General features: G+C 41.3%; 1 protein-coding gene and 1 long non-coding RNA gene across 4 annotated transcripts in view; one reads left to right on the top strand and one right to left on the bottom strand.

The window, feature by feature from the left end:
• ADAMTSL1 (ADAMTS like 1) overlaps positions 1 to 17,582 on the top strand; it is an 888,150-nt gene that overhangs the window by 10,618 nt on the left and 859,950 nt on the right. The window lies entirely within an intron of this gene.
• LOC125150714 (uncharacterized) lies at positions 481 to 12,065 on the bottom strand. 2 transcript variants are annotated; one of them, XR_007146447.1, is made up of 4 exons: positions 11,996 to 12,065; positions 10,629 to 10,710; positions 5,196 to 5,295; positions 481 to 680 (listed from the first exon to the last, which is right to left on the bottom strand). It is a non-coding gene; the product is annotated as an uncharacterized LOC125150714 (long non-coding RNA). The 2 variants fall into 2 exon arrangements; XR_007146448.1 differs by lacking the exon at positions 481 to 680 and adding an exon at positions 4,853 to 4,946.

Genomic DNA, 17,582 nt, shown 5'->3' with positions numbered 1-17,582 from the left:
ATTATGGGTCACAAACTTCATTGCGCATGAGTCGGTTTGGCTGTACCATGGATTTCCAAAGGCCACCAAAGACTAGGGCCATGCAGCTAAAAGCCAAGAAGCTCTAAAATGCAGATTCCTGGGTCTCACTCTCAGATGCTCACTCAATAGGAAAAGGTGGGTCCTAGGAATCTGCATTGAGAGACCCCAGTCTCCCCCCCTGGCCCCCCCCTCTCCGTCCCCAGACCCACAGAGGATTCAGACACAGTTGGACCGAACTATGGGTTCGATCTGGGAAACATTGATCTGATCTTTATTCTTTACAGATGAGAGAAATAAGGTCCTAGGAAGTCGAGCGACATGTCCCAGTTTGTTAACAGGAGAAGTGGGAGTGGACCACACGTCTCATAACTCTGTCCGATGATTTTTCCCACCAGAGCATACACTGTTATTTTAGCGTCTAGTTACATCATGAACTAAAGATATGAACCACCAGCTTAAAGTGTCTTTATTTGTAGTAACCTCAGTTTTTTATAAATGGTTTTCAGATGTTTGGGAATAGCTTCAGGTCTCAGTCGCTCTGCCTACAGCTGAGGAGTGATGGGGAGTGGGGGGTGGAGGGAAACCCTTCGTCCTTACCCTTTCACGTAACCTGCTGGAAAACAGGCTCCTGTGTATTTTCTCCTCGAGTCATCATGCCCCTGGAAGATTAACAGATACTTATTTAGAAAATCGTCCACAGCATCCAGGAACTTGACACTTGATGAAAGGAAGAGTACGTGCTGTTGAACACCTTCTCTACCCAAGTGTGATGTAGCAACTGTTGCTACGTTCGTGGAGGAAAGGAAGGAAATGTTTCATGTGCCTATTATTTAGGATGTTCTCCCCATCTCTATCGCAAACCAGCCAAACAAAATACACACACGCTCTCCACTGAGTCATGCATAGTCTATGATGTAGTATTATGTGTGGAAAAGAAGTTTTCTTCACTGCTAATAGTCATTGTGACACGTCTTGTATATTTTATGAAGAGTGCTAATTGTGTATTTTCTTTCAGAAATCGGTGGCGGAGAAATAAAGGGTTTTTTTTTTTTTTATTAAAAATATTTGCTGATATAATCTGAAATTCAAATTCTCCTATTCTGTTGTTCCTTATAAAAACTCTTTATTAGTCTGGATGGGCTAGATTATGCTGTGGTAACAACCAACCACCACGTCATAGTGACTTAATGCAAGAAAGGTGTATGTCCCCATCGGGCCACGTGTTCAGTGTGGATCATGAGGAGAGCTTGGCTCACTGTGCACACTCAGGAATCCACACTGACGGTGGCTCCACCCCAACCTGCATGCTTCCCTGGCGGACAAGAAAGGAGAATGGTTCTCTGCTTTCCTCTGGCAATGAAACGCTTCTGCCCAGAGTTGACAGATCTCACTTCTGCTCAGGTTTTTGTGGCCACATGAAATTCAAGACGGTTGAAAAGGTAATGTTGTCATGAACCCAGACTTTGGGACTTCCTAGATGCCTAGATGTTTGTTTTCTGACCGTGTGTGTGTATGTGAACAGAGGTTCTCTGCAATTACTGTAAAAACACTTAAAACCATGTTATTCGTTAAAATTAAAAAAATTATAAGTGTAAAATGCATGTAACAAATTTATCATCTTAACCATTTTTAAGTATATGGTTCAGTAGTGTTAAATGCATTCACCTTGTTCTGCAGCCAGTCTCCAGAACTCTTCCTCTTGCAAAACAAACTCTACACCCGTTTTATAACAGCTCCATTCCCCCTGCTCCCCGACTGCAACCATTCTACCTTCTGTCTCTGAATTCGAATTTATACAAACGGGATCATAACAGTATTTCTGTTTTTGTGATTGGCTTATTTATTTTAGCATGATGTCCTCAAGGCTCATATATGTTGTGGCATGTGTCAGAATATCTTTTTTAAGAGTGAATAATGTGGCATTTTATGAATGCAGCACATTCTGTTTATCCATTCATCTATCAGTGGACACCTGGGTGGCTTCCACATTTGGCCATTGTAAGTAGTGCCCCTATGAACATTGGTATTCCATTTCATTTTATGTGTACTTATTTTTCTGTGTAAAAGAGAAGCAACATCTTCAGACCTCTAGTTTACTTTTCAGACCCAGGAAACCGTTATTTAAATTTAGACTAATAATCTCACTTTAAGAATCTTCTGCCAGGGGTTACAACAAAAGCTGAGCAGAACTTCGACTACCCCCTATATGTTTGACTAAATCAAGAAAGCTAATGGATTCATTTGTTTTTAGTCCTGTATGTAACCTGCAAATCTTGACGGTTTTCAAGATAGGTGACAGCATGTGGTAGGACATTATTTTTCTGCTAAAAATCTAGGAGCATGGCAAAAAATTACATTATCTTCCTTTCTGTACGTCTGACTCAAATACTATATGGAGGGTGGTCTGATATGAATCAATATGTAAAATGTGGCCACACAAGCTAATTGCATGTATAACATAGATGCATGCAGGGGCAGGGTAGACTTTTGGGTACAGCGCTGCAAGAAAAAGAACAGGATATAAACTTTGCTACGTGCTAATTGCATGATTCTGAACACACTAGTTACAGAGCCTTTCTGAGTTTCATGTTCTTTTTAATCTTTACAAGGAAGAGTTTAAATTACATGATCTTAGTGGGTTAATATCAGTTAACCATAACTTCTAAAATGAATGGGATTTTCTAAACTTTTCTAGTATGAACTTTTTAGTACAAAAATATTAACTCTGATGGAATTTTTAGCAATGAACATCAGGTCGTGGCACTCCCTTGCTTAACACCTAAACTGGATTACTGTTAGCTTTAGAGCAGTGTTTCTGAGACTGTTTATCATTATTGCCCCCCTTTTTAGACATTTTAAGATACTTCCTCTTAATCCGCCCCTACCCCCATGAAATTTTAATGCCATAAACAAACATATCAGTTTACATGTGCTGTGGCCCTTTGAAGGGACTCCTTGCGGTAACCTTAAACCATTCATATCAGGAGGGAACCTCTTCTCTCCCATTCCCATAACCCAACTTTTCACCCACTTTTGGGGGCATTATCACCCCCATGTAGGCTTTAGACTAAGATTGAAAATCTTTACTATTCTTCAACGCCTAGCATGATTCATCCTGTGCATAGACATAGCATTTTATAGCGTTTCTCCCCTCCCCTCCCCTCCCCTCCCCTCCCCTCCCCTCCCCTCCCCTCCCCTCCCCCCCCTCCCCTCCCCTCCCCCCCATCCCCCTCCCATCCCCCTCCCATCCCCTTGCTTCCTACTCTACAGGCAGGCTAATGGCCTCCTTTCAGTTCCACAAGGGCATCAAGCTTGTTGCTACTTTGTGGTCTTTGCACAATTCTCTTTGCTGGAGGGCTCTCTCTTTATTTTTAATTTTTTAAGTGTATTTATTTTGAGAGAGAGAGAGAGAGAGAGAGAGAGAGAGAGAGAGAGAACAAGCACGTGCAAGTGGGGGAGGGGCAGATACAGAGGGAGAGGGTGAGAATCCCAAGCAGGCTCTGCCTCACCAGTGCAGAGACTGATGTGGGCTCCAACTCGCCAACTATGAGATCATGAGCTGATCTGAAGTCAGAGGCTTAACTGACTGAGCTAGCCAGGTGCCCCTCTTTATTTTTAATTAATCAGTTGACACTCATCCATCTGTGTTCTCCAGCTTAAATATCTCTTCCCCAGAAGAACCTGGCCCTCTGCTCCCCTTGTGCATTAGGTCTCTTCTGTGACTCTCCCAGTGCTCTGTTTGCTTCAAGCACTTGCAGTTTTGTAGTGAGGCACTTGTATATTTCTTCTATGTCTGCCATCTTGGTTCACTGTAGGCTTGAGGCCAGAGACTGACTGATTTCCCTCTGTATATGTCACATCTAACTCAGTGCCTGGAATTTTTAGAAATGGTCAGTGAAGTGTTTTTGAAGAAAATACACAGCGAGGAAAAACCTCTGAACTTGGAGTTGCTTTTTACATGAATGTATACCCTCCTGTTAAATGTTCTTGCCAAAATGAAAAACAAAATGAATGTATATCTTGTTCGCCACAGCAGTGCCTACATATATGTATTAATTAAGGAAGCATTAGCTGCTGTAACAGTAAAATCCTGAAATCTCAGTGGACAAATAGGGTTTTTGTTGTTGTTCACATAAAGTCCAACTGGCAGGTCTGAAAGGGGTCTGGGGGTGTCTCAAGCATTCAGGGACTGGTGTGATGCAGGCTGCGGTGTCTTTAACACGCGGCTTCCGAGGTCACCCTGGCGCCTGTGTCTAGGTGACAGAGGGGGAAGAGAATGTTGAGAGCTGCATGGGAAGTTTTCTTGGGGTAATCTTGGGAGTGGAATGTATCACTTCTGCCCACGTCCATTTTTTGCGTTCCTCACGAGATTCAAATCTCCACTAGGGTCCCAATCCCTATTATCCCACCAAAGAATCCAGTCACATGGCTCCCCCCTCCCGCCCCCCCCCCCCCCACCAGCCAGGGAGTCTGAGGAGACAGCTGTGAAATTAGGAGGTAACACAAGCTGGCCTTTGCCACAGTGCGCTTGGAAAGTCACACATCTATGTGCAAGTGTGTAGTTGATGTCTAGATGTATGTGGATTTACAAATCACTGTCAGTAACTTAGGGGCCTTTGGGTCCAAGACCCAGAGAATGGGAACCACTAAAAATAGGAGTATGTAAGTTTTATTTTAGGAGAGATTTTTGTTCCAGCATTTTCAAAATTATAAGGTGAGATATGATGGACCAGGGGTGGGGAAGGGGAAAGAGCTTGGGGTTAGAAATGCACTGTATACATTCAACTGAACAAAATCGGTTGCCTTATAACAACTACCCTTCCCAGGCTCTCTTGCACAGCTGTGTTCCTGATGGTGCAGATTAGCATCTTGTCAGCTGAACGTAAGCCCAGGTGGGGTTCTAGCTGGCTGCTGGCAGCATTGTCCTAAATAAAATGGAGCCTTTTTACTAGTGGACTGTTTTCAGTTCCTCAATCACCTGATAAGTCCTATTCTTTTGATGAACTACAAATAAAAACAAGTTCTCCATTCCAGGGGGCTGTTCATCAAGTAGTGTCTGTTTGTTTAAAGAAAAAAAAAAAGGCCTATTGCATGTCTGGTTCATCATACTATAAGGCAATTGTAATTGATCTAGGAAATCATGATACTGTACTTTTATCTGGGCCAAAGCTTACCTGGCCATTCTACAGGGTCTCCATTCTTCCTCATGCCATGCAGTGGGGGTGGAAATATGAGCCTGGGCTTTTCTTTTGTAAGCCTCTCTGAATTCCTGTTCTTGGCAGATAGAAGGAAAAGAAAAGGAAAAAAAGAAAAGAGAAAGGATTCAGAGCTTGGTTGGTTAGGTGGGCTGCTTTATTACTTCCATTTGGTTATATTGTGGAGTTTGAGACTTGCTCTTTTCTTTCCCTTCCGTTCTCCATCTAACTCCATAATCTAGCTCCTCCTTTAGAGAAGCTGGGAGGAAAAGCTGCATTTGGAGACCAACTAAAACCTCCAAAGAGAAGAATGTTTATGTTTTAAATGCTAAAATTTCAAACAAGTTATTTGGCAAGCTAGATGTTTCTCAGCAAGTGTAAACATTTTCCACCTCTTGCTTCTTCCAGTTCTTTGGTCTTTCCGTTTGCATCTGGTGCAGGTTCAGATCAGTGTTTTCCTGCTTTCTATGCTTCTGATACAGCTGGAAAGTGTTTGAGCGACATGATCAGAAAACTGGGGCTGTTGTGAACATTACCCCTGAAGCAGGCTGGTGAGGTCCCAATGGCATCTTTCTTGGTGCATTCGTGGGATTAGTAAAGAAGTTTATGCTGAAGTTCCAGCCAGGACAAGAGCTGGAGAAGGGACCTTCCGAATCCAAGGTTTCACAGTGTGGTAAAACTTCACAGTGGTGCTGACATGTAACAAGCTGGTAGATACTCATCTTCTCCTGGGTATTACCCCAGATGGTCTTACTCAGATCAAGACAGCCATGTAGAAGCTGGGCGGACATGGCTCTGTGGGACTTCTACAAGAGCAAGAGGGTTTGAGTCACATTTCATTTGAATGAAAACCTGTGAAGTGCTTTCAGTGTGCCTGTCTTTGGGAACGTGCCTTTCCCTGCTGGATTTTGTTCTAGGTCATCCTGCGAGCGGATGACTGTTCAGAGGAATTGCTTATTGAGTGGGAACTCGGGGGCCTGTCAGCCAACCATGAGCTCAAGCAGTTCTTCCCTGCAGCTGGACCTGATTATGTCTTTAGCTGCCACTGTTAATGAGGCAAAAAGCATCTGCCGAGAGCTGGGCTGGCACTCCCAGGGCGGTCTGCCACTTTTCCATCAGTTGCGGCAAAGAGGGTCCAGGGTGTGGAACAGATAAACCTGAGTGTCGGGCCTGTGGTTCTTTGAAGCTGTTTTTGAGGGGGAAATAGAAAATGACTCAATTTGACATTCGGTGATTTGCCAGTTACGCTGTATATGTCTTAAGTTTTTTGTGTGCTGGTCACTTTTGTTTGGGTGAGAAGGTCTTAGGGGTCCGCTTGGTTGAAGGTATGGAAGAGTTCTAGCTGTGAATTTTATTTTATTTATTTTATTTTTATTAAAAAAATTTTTTTTAATGTTTATTTATTTTTGAGACAGAGAGAGACAGAGCATGAACGGGGGAGGGTCAGAGAGAGGGAGACACAGAATCTGAAACAGGCTCCAGGCTCTGAGCTGTCAGCACAGAGCCCGACGCGGGGCTCGAACTCACGAGCCTTCGAGCTGTGAGATCATCACCTGAGCCAAAGTCGGCCGCTTAACCGACTGAACCACCCAGGCGCCCCTAGCTGTGAATTTTAAAGGCACCTCCTGTACAGGGCCATTAGTTTCTTGGGTGATTTCTGAAGCTGAGACTTTGGAACAGATGACAGGAAGCCCTGCCACTAAATTTATTTCATTCATTTTGTACGTCTGTTCTGTGTTGGGTGGGTTCTCTTTTGTGAAGGCTATCCCAGAAAATGTTTGCATTTTGAATCCAGTGATCTAACTAGTCAGGTTATTATAATAGACGGTTTTCCATGTTTTTTGTTTTGCTTTGTTTTTAAACAAAGCACAAGCTTTTTGAAATTTATTCAGGAATCTGTAATCTGGATAAGTTTCGTATTGTGACCTGATATATGATCTTCTTCCCACCCTTCAAGACACATTTCAAGAGTGGTTTCACTTCTTATTTTCTGGATTTGATTAACTTTTTTCAGATCAAAGTAGAGTTTTATTTGTTTGTTTTCATTTCCTTAAAGTTTACTTATTTATTTTGAAAGAGAGAGAACGAGCATGAATGGGGCAAGGGCAGAGAGAGAGGGAGAGAATCCCAAGCAGGCTCCACAGAGCCCAACGCAGGGCTGGATCCCAGGAACCGTGAGATCATGACCTGAGCTGAAATCAGGAGCCGGATGCTTAACCAACTAAGCCATCCAGGTGCCCCTCAATCTAGACTGTTAAAACTTTCAAGAAAAGGGACGCCCGGGTGGCTCAGTCGGTTAAGCGTCCGACTTCGGCTCAGGTCACGATCTCTCGGTCTGTGAGTTCCAGCCCCGCGTCGGGCTCTGGGCTGATGGCTCAGGGCCTGGAGCCTGCTTCCGATTCTGTGTCTCCCTCTCTCTCTGCCCCGCCCCCATTCATGCTCTGTCTCTCTCTGTCTCAAAAATAAATAAAAACGGTAAAATAAAATAAAATAAAATAAAAATACAACCTTTAAGAAAAGAACTAAATCCCATGCATCTTGGATCTTCTCAAAGTGCCCAATCTAGCATCAAGCATAGCACACACTCCTTAGATAAAGTTGTAGGTGTTTTTTGGCTGCTGTAATAAATTACTGCAAACTAAGTTGCTTAAAAAAAAAAACAGAGACATTTATTCTCTCACAGTTCTGGAGGCAGGAACTCCAAAATCAAGGTGTCAGCAAGACATGTTCCCTCCAGAGGCATGGGGGGAGAGGCTCTTTCTTCCCTCTTCCAGGTTCTTCTGGTTACTGGCATTCCTTGGTATTCCTTGGCTTGTGACTCCGTCACTCGAGTATCTGCCTCTGTCTTTATATCATCTGCTTTGCGTGTGTCAGACGTGTCTTCCTCTCTTTTGTGATGGCATACCTTTCTCATCTCAAAATCTTTAACCACATATCTGCAAAGACCCTTTTCCCAACCACTGGGCATGGCATAGCTTTGGGAGCCATTATCAGTCTACCACACCCATATATGGTTTCTGCATAATCTCCTGCCCAGTTATTCAATCTCCATCTAAAGCACTTAACCTCAAGGATATTTGCTTCTGTTTCATTTTTTGTGAGCTGCTTGCTTCAAGTCATTTCTATTTTAATATCATCTTGTTCTGTATTCTTTTGTCTTTAAGATAGTATTTTCAGTGAAAATTGCTTTCCCTGCAGTAGGAATGGCTTTAGTCTTTTTTTTTTTTTTTAATTTTTTTTTTTTCAACGTTTATTTTTGGGACAGAGAGAGACAGAGCATGAACCGGGAGGGGCAGAGAGAGGGAGACACAGAATCGGAAACAGGCTCCAGGCTCTGAGCCATCAGCCCAGAGCCCGACGCGGGGCTCGAACTCCCGGACCGCGAGATCGTGACCTGGCTGAAGTCGGACGCTTAACCGACTGCGCCACCCAGGCGCCCCAAGAATGGCTTTAGTCTTGATTGTGTCATTAATAGTGAGTCTTACATGCTGTTTGGGACTGAGGACAAGGCATTGTAGCTATCACCATTGAAACTAATGAAAATCTGGGTGTGGTGTCCAGAGCAGAGTTATTGTGCATTTGTTGGTTAGATGATATGAAAGTCTTGTTATTAACAATGAATTTAAATTTAATTTCCCAATAATCTCAGTGTCAAGCATTTTACTTTCTAAGCTTTACTCCCATCTTTTGAATTTGCTCCCTGTGGAATGAATGCCCAACCCCATAATTCTTCAACTATACTGGGGCCTGCAAGCCCTTACTCCTACCACCTTTTCACTGTACCTCACTTACCTTACTTTGCTCCTGGCCTTGGCCAATCATCATAACCACTCCCTCAATCATCATAACCACTCCCTCAATTTTGTTCTCCTCTCTTCGATGCACTCGAAGAGATCTTCACCCAAGTTCGTTATACCGATGAAGCTGGGTGTGTTTGCTTCAAGTGACCAGCAATTACACTACATTCCCCTTGTCTGTCATCCCTTAAGTGAACTTTTTTTTTTTTTTTCCTGTTCAAACCTCTCACAATTTCTTCCTTGTCCTCATTCATTGCTTCTTTAATTGGGAAAACAGAAGCCACCAGAAGAAAACTTCCACATTTCCCCACCTACCTGCATCTAGTTCATATACTCTGCCTTCTCTCCAGTTATAATGGGTAAACCATCCATTCTCCTAACAATGGCCAGTCTTTCCACTTGGTGTCCCAGATCTCATCCCCATTTCTCCAAGGATATTGCTCTAATTCTCCTCTTTTCTACATCCTATTTCTTTTGTTCCTTTTTTAAAAGAAATTTATATACAAGACTTTTCCCACCAACCCACAAACATCTCGTTTCTGCCATATTTAAAGCTTTCTCTTGATACTACTTGCACTTTAATTTACCACTCCTTTTCTTCACTTTCTTGTACATTAAAACTTTGAAAGAGTTGTCTGTATTTGCTTTAATTATCTCTTGGATGCATTGTGGTTAAGGTATCACACCATTACTCCTCTGAAACTGTTTTTTTTTATAAAGGCATCAATAGCCTTCATTCCAAATCCAATGGACAGTTCTCAGTCCTCATTTTATTTGACTTCCTACCTTAACACAAATGACCACTCCCTCTTCCTGTGAATCCTTTTATGACTTGGCCTCCAGAACAACACATTCTCCTTTTCTCCTTCCTGTGGGTTTCCTTTCTTTTTGTCTCCTTGCTTCTTAAGGATCAGTTCTTGGACTCGTTTTTCCACATTCACTTCTTGGTAATCTTACTCAGTATCATGGCTTTAATTACTAATTACAGTCTGATATCCAGATTTATATCTGTAGCCTAGAACTTTCCTAAACTTCGTCCTTCTATATTCACTACCTACTTAGCATTCCTACATGGATATTTAATAGACCTCTCAAATGTAACATGTAAAACTGAACTCTGATCCCACCCCCATCCCTGCCATAAAAACTCCAACCCATAATAAAGCAAAACATGCTGCTTCTCCATAGACATCCCCATCTTATTGGAAGCCAACTCAATTCTGTAATTTTCTAGGTTAAAAACATTGGGGTTGTTCTTGACTCTTCTGTTTCTGTCACACTGCACACTCACTGGTGATGCTCTGAGCTGCTGCTTCTATAAATGTGGAAGAAAGTCACTTCTTAAATCTCTGGCATCATCATCTTGATTCATATGATCCTCTGTTTGCCTGGATTATTGGGAAAGTGCTGTCCAAAAGGTCTCTGCTTCTGCTGTTACCTACCTTAGTCTCTTCTCAGTGCAGCACCCAGTGATCCTGTTGACTTAGGTACTTCTTAATATCTTCTAATGCCCTCCTATCAACTGAGAGCAAATGCTAAAGCTTTAAATGGGTTGTAATGCCCTATAAATCTGGCCACCTCTCTGATCCTCTCATACTCTTTTCCCCTTACTTACTGTGCTCCAGCCACATTAGTCTTCGTCTGTTTCTCGACATGCCAGGCATGCTGTACCTCAGGGCTTTGTATTTCGTATTTACCTGTTGATAAAAACAAAATAAAAATCATGCCTTTATGCTTATTTTTACCTCTCTGATTTGGGGACAGATATGAGAGTGTATGCGGTTTTTTAAAGCATAATGTCCTTGCTATTTGCTAAATAAAACATTATTTCCATGTCAAATGAATTTACATATGAGACCCTAGTGCTTTAAGTCATTTTTACAGACTTACCTCTCCTCTTTGCAACAAAACAGTTGAAACTGTCATGTCTTCAGCATTTTTTTTGAAAATCACTATGGCTCATTTCTTAATTAAGGTTCTTTTACTTTTAACCCTTGGGTTATACTCAATACTCATTGGCACTGTAGACATAGCAGAAGGAAATAGAGGGCCCCCGTAACATATAGAAGTTCACAGATGCCATGTTAATGTCTAAGTCTTCTCGCATCCAGAGCATGTGAGGGAAAGAGCACAGGCTGGGTACTGGATCAATTACCTAACTGGCAATATGACCTCAGACAAACCCCATAACCTCTGTGCACCTTTGCTTCCCATCTGTAAAGAGAAAGGAGTTGAACCAAAGGGGTTGATCTCCGCGGACGTTTTCAGCCCTAACAATCTGTGAATGTGGGCAGAAGTACCACTCAGATCATAAATACCTGCTATGTTGTATTGAGGTTTCTCCCCTCTGATACCTGCTCTTTGCCAGCTTTCATGTTAAAACTTTCCACCAAACAGGAACACCAGAGGCAGAGGACTTCCAGGCAGGTACCACCCCTGCTGACTGCCAAATATCCCCTCAACCTAACCACTGCCTGCACGGATGGGCTTTTGCTAGAAATTGGCCAGCTTTAGTCCCCTTCCACAAATAAACTTTAAAGTACTCTCTTGAAGAGTGAGAAGCTGCCAGTGGTACTGGCAGTGAGTTTTATAATTATTTTTTGATTTTTTCCATGTGACTTTTGGTCTCAGGGCAGTGTGTTTGGTTGGGCTAAATTGATAGTTTTCCCATGGTCGTGGTTTACACCTGCTGGCCATGCAGGAAACTATGGTGGGAGAGTTCCTTGGTCCTCTGGCCCTCTGCTAGCCTGGGTACATGCTGACTGCCATCTCTGCAGCTGGAACCACTGCCAGCCTGGCGTTGTTTGTGTGTCCCACACGGCTGCTGCTGAGGAGAGGCTTGGACTACTTAGCTTAGACAAGCTGAATCAAGTCTTGGAAAATATTTCTCCTAAAATGCTGTTGTAGACAGTGATGAGGGGTAACCAAAAAAGCACACAGCTGTGGGCTAGGCTCTGGGTTGGCCTCGTCTTTAATACTCACAATAGCTCTTGCAGAAGTGGCTTTATATCCATGTTAGGAATGATGAAAGTGACCTAGATGTTAATTAGCAACCGGTAAAAGGTTGAGTTAAATTGGAATTCAGACCTTTCTGACTTCATAGTGCATGTTCTCTGTACTACTGTACCCTGCCTCTTAAATGTAGTCAGTGTGAGACTTACATCCCTTATAGTTAGTTAGATTTTGGTGGGTTCACCAGGAGTCCAGATCTTTTATTCTGTATCATTGTTTCAGGGGGGAAAGAAAAGAGTTCTTATTTTTAAACAAACTTATAAACTTTGGTAATATTAACACTTTGTGGGGCGGGGGGGGGATCGTTTTACTTGTTGATTTAATAAGTTCCATTGTTTGATCATTACTCAAGCACCTCTTCTAATAAAAGATGAAGAGAATTCAGGTAGTTTAGACTTGGCCCGCTAAATATCGTTGGCCGTATTATGTTTTCTCATCTCTCTCCTGCTTAAGATAAAAAGAAAAAACAAAAAACATCACTCCTACCAACAAAATCATACAACTAGAAATTAGGAGAAGGGGGAGACTCTAATGCTTTCCTTTAAAACCCATGTATCTTGAGGTTTGAATCAAAGTGATTGTGTTTTACAATTCTTATCTGTTTAATTGTGACACAGTACACCTGCTTGCTTTTAAGAAGAGAAGTTACAGAAGTTTAAGGAGGGAGGAAAGTGACGTGGACACCCGATAACTCTTCTCCAGTGATATCCTGATGAGTTAAGCATAAATGAATCAGAAACAGATGGATTTTTTCCCCCTTAAAATACACATGGGTTTAAAAACCAAGGGAAAATACGCTTGGAAAAAAAATGTTCTTTGTTAAAGCCCAAATGTCTGAAATATAATTTAAGATTTTCATAGGGTCCAGCAAGTAGTTGTGTGCACTCATCTCTAATTTGGATGGGGTGTGTGCAGGAGTCGAGCATTTAAACTATTCTGTGGAGCTGCTGTCGGGGAGGCGTAACAGTCCTGTAAAATGACATAAGGCACAAGGGCCTTATGTGCAAACTCGTTTCACATGGCTTCTTGGGTATTGAGTAACATGAATTTCACGTAATTTGATTCTTGAAAATTTTATAAGGTTTACCTCAATCTTTGTGTGTGAAAGTGGAAACAGTTTCAAAGGGCTATCCCCAGGTGCTGTGCTAGGCACCTCGACTCTCCATCCTTGGGCCAAGGGTAGAATGTCATCTCCATGACCTTGTGCTTACTGATTCTCCTTCACTGTCTTTGGTCATTGTTTTAGATTTGATTGAAGCCAGTATTCCCCATAATTTGTTCTAGCTGCACGTGTTCCTATGGATGTGGGATGAACTTTGGCTTTACTGTAAGTTGGCAAACTTTGGAAAGGTGTCAGTTGGATATCAGGAAATCCCCCTGACCAGCAAGAACTGAGTTCCAGAAGAGATCATTCAATTATCTTCCTTTGATCAGGTCTGTATTCATTGTTGACTGACATATTTTGTTGTGGGATCTTTGAGGAACACTTTTCCAAATTATGAAGCTATTTATTCCAAAGAGATGCACTGCCTTCTCCTGATATTTCTGACTGGGTATATTGCCACTATCTTAAGCTAGACATGGAGAAGACCCTTTTTTTCCCCTGACAAATCATTAAATAGCTCCTCTGCCTAATGCCTCTGTTTCTGTTAGGAGGGAAAATATCCCTTCTTACACTTAGGCTTGCTCCACACTGAACTCCTATCACATCTTTTTTTTCTCACAAAATCTATCAGTTCTCACTTTTACTCTCCACTTATATAGCTCGGTACTCCTAAACTCCAGTTTAGTCATCTGGTTTCACAAAGACTGCCTTACTTTCATTCAATATATCTAGAGAATTCCACAGCTCCAAACCATTTTTGTTTCTTATCTGGTCCCTTCCCTTTTATGGATGAGCTATTTCTTTCAGCATAAGTGTGGTATTTCTTTCTTTTTTTTTTTTTTTTAAATTTTTTTTTTCAACGTTTATTTATTTTTGGGACAGAGAGAGACAGAGCATGAACGGGGGAGGGGCAGAGAGAGAGGGAGACACAGAATCGGAACCAGGCTCCGGGCTCTGAGCCATCAGCCCAGAGCCTGACGCGGGGCTCGAACTCCCGGACCGCGAGATCGTGACCTGGCTGAAGTCGGACGCCTAACCGACTGCGCCACCCAGGCGCCCCAAGTGTGGTATTTCTTAATCTTGCAAAGCCCTTCTTCATTAGATTTTTTTAAAACTCTTATAGTCACCATCTAGTTTCCAATTGATTTGTTTGGTATGTATGTATGTATGTATTTATTTATTTATTATATGAAATTTATTGTCAAATTGGTTGTTTGGTTCTTTTCAAACTAGTCTCCTCCTGGGTCCCCATTCCTGCCTTTTCTTCCTTGCGCATTATGTTCTGTGCCGTCTCCAATGTCTAAAATACTTTTTCACCTCATCAGTGCTTTGTCATCTCATTCAAAAAACTTTAAGATTCTCTTTAAAAATAATATATACTTGGGGGCGCTTGGGTGGCTCAGTTGGTTGAGCATCCAACTTCCGGTCAGGTCATGATCTCACAGTCTTAGTTCGAGCACTGCGTCGGTCTCTGTGCTGATGGCTCAGAGCCTGGAGCCTGCTTTGGGTTCTGTGTCTCCCTCTCTCTCTGCCTCTCCTCTGCTCGCACTCTGTCTTTTTCTCTCTCAAAAATAAACATTAAACATTTTTTAAAAGTAATGTATACTTGGTTGATAAACAATGTATGATTGCTGATATATAAAATTCCACCTCAAGAGCATTTAATGAAATTGGTTCATTTAATGAAAGAATGATTATAATAATAATGTAGCTGGGATTTCTATTTTTTCAGCTGGTTTTGATATGCTGCATCATTCATTCATTTACTTACATAAATCCATATATTGAACATACACATTCTTCTCTTTAAGCACTGGAGATACAAATATGAATAATATGTTACTTGGAAAGCACATAATCAGAGGAAGACAGGCATGTATAAATTATAGTACAGTAGACTGTATATACTTTGATGATTGTTTTAACAGAGTCCTGTGGGCATATAGAGGAGAGAGTCATAAAGTCAGTTCAAGAAAGGGATGGTGTGATGGTAAAGTGACATCATACTTGAGTCTTCTTGACTGAGTGGAAGAATGGGGGAAACGAGGGTATTGATGGAGAAGAGCATTGTGGAGGCATGAGAAAGAAGTGTGTGGTGGGGGTGGGGGCAAGGATAAAACAATAAGTTAAATTGTAGACTGTGGTAGGACCAATAATAGGACATAAGGCAGGGTGGCAGATTAGGCCAGATTGGTGAAAAATCTGTGTCTTGTTAAGGAGTTTGATGTCAACACAGAGTTTATTGGAGGTTATTTCATGCATTCTGTGTGTGTGTGTGTGTGTGTGTGTGTGTGTGTGTGTGTGTGAGCATAATGAAATGATCTAATTTGTTTTTAAGATTCAACCCTTAGACCATTATGGAGGAAGGATTCGGGAAGAGAAAAAATCAACTGGGGAGATGGGTTGGCTTAAGTATTCCAAGGATTTGGGTGAGAGAAAATGAAGTTTCGAGCAGAGGCTGTGACAATAGGATGGAGAGAAAGACAAAGTCCTTGAATAGAATTTGGTAGCAGACTAAATTCAGGGCCACACAGAATGGGAGAAGCAGCTGATGACTCTGACCTGCACAGCTTGTGCGGATGGCAATGCAGTTTCATGAGATTGGATTTTCTTCCTGTATTCCTATTTGGGGCAGGTCGATAAAAAGCTTCGTTGTTTGCTTGTTGAATTGGAATTGGCTGGGAGGCATCCAAGTGAAGCTGCCTGGTAGGCATTTAGAGATGCAAGATGGGTGTGGAAAAGATGGAGGTGGCATTAGAAATAGCAACCTGTCATGTCCTTAGATTTCCATGGCCTGAACAACGGTACTTTATGTATATAGTTGACCCTTTAACAACGTGGGGGTTGGGGCACTAGCCTCCTTCCCACCATAGTCAAATATCTGCATATAACTTTTGACTCCCCCCAAACTTAATTACTAATGACTGAAAGCCTTACTGGTAACAAACAGTCCATTACCACATATTTTGTATGTTAAATGTATTATATACTGTATTCTTACAATAAGTTAAGCCAGAAAAAGTGACTAAGAATATCATAAGGGAGAGAAAAGACATTTACAGCATTTCACTGTGTTTATAAAAAAAATCCATGTAAGTGGACCCATGACAGCTCAAACCCATTTTGTTCAAAAGCGTCACCTGTGCACTTTAAGTTCTTTAGGACAGCACTGCTTATGCTCACGTTACTTTTGGCCATTTTCACATTTTGTTGACAAATAGTTCCATTATTATCTCTTCTGTGGCTCTAGATTTTGATGTTGATTCCTCTTTTTTTTTTTTTAAGTAAGAGTTATTATTTTTGGCTTCAACTTCAGACCTTTTGGAGTGATAACAATTGAATTTCTTTATTCCATTTTCAAGTTGCAATTCTTTGGCCAACATGTCCTTGTATCATAAAAGAAAGAAGCCAAGCATATTTCTCTTGGCTTAAACATTACAGGCAGGTGATTTCACAGCTGTTGTCTCTTGGAAATCTTCCCATTCTTCTCCTTATCTCATTGGGCAAAATGGAAACTCTCAAAGTCTGTGATTGTCAATTTGTAGTTATAGAAATTCATGGTTTGATTCCAAACCAAAATTGCCAGTGTTGTAGTTAGGAAGTGTTACTTAAAAAGCCTTCAAGCATTAATCTACTTTTTGAATACTTGTAATTCATTCCTTAATTGAAGAGACAATTTTATATGCAATTTCAGTAAAGAATCAATACATTGATACAATCTCCAACATTTATCTCATCAACAGGGAAAATACCAGCTTATGTCAGATCTCATTTTTCAAAGATCCTGAGATTTCAATATAGAGCCAGGAATAATACGTATAGTAATACCTAGATATTTATGTTTATTTAAAATATATTGCCTACACATATTGTATGATTCCACTAACCTATATGAGGTACATAATAGGCAAATTCATAGAGATGGAAAATCATAAATTACTAAGGGGCGAGAAGAATGGAGAGTTACTGTTTATTGGGTACTGAGTTTCTGTTTGGGATGATGGAAAAGTTCTGGAAATGAACAGTGATGATGGCTGCACAACATTGTGAATATACTTAATTACAATGAACCGTGTGCTTAAAAATATTGCCTTGTCACAAACAGCAAGATCTCATTCGTTTTTGTGGCAGAGTAATATTCCGTTATACACACACACACACACACACACACACACACACACACACTGCAATTTAGCATAGATGGACGTAGAGGGTATAATGCTAAGTGAAATAAATCAGACCAAGACAAATACCATATGATTTTACTTACATGTGGAATCTAAAAAAGACATCAAAGAAACAAACAAAAAATGACTCTTAAATACAGAGACTCATGGTTGTGAGGAGGTGGGGGGGTTAAGAGAAATAGGTAAAGGGGATTAAGAGGTACAAACTTCTAGTTATAAAATAAGTCACAGAAATCAAAAGTATAGCATAGAAAATACAGTCAAC

This window comes from Prionailurus viverrinus, chromosome D4 (genome assembly GCF_022837055.1).
Source record: "Prionailurus viverrinus isolate Anna chromosome D4, UM_Priviv_1.0, whole genome shotgun sequence".
Classification (NCBI taxonomy): domain Eukaryota; kingdom Metazoa; phylum Chordata; class Mammalia; order Carnivora; family Felidae; genus Prionailurus; species Prionailurus viverrinus.
The sequence above is the reverse complement of the archived record's forward strand: the minus strand, read 5'-3'. Positions and strand labels throughout refer to the sequence as shown.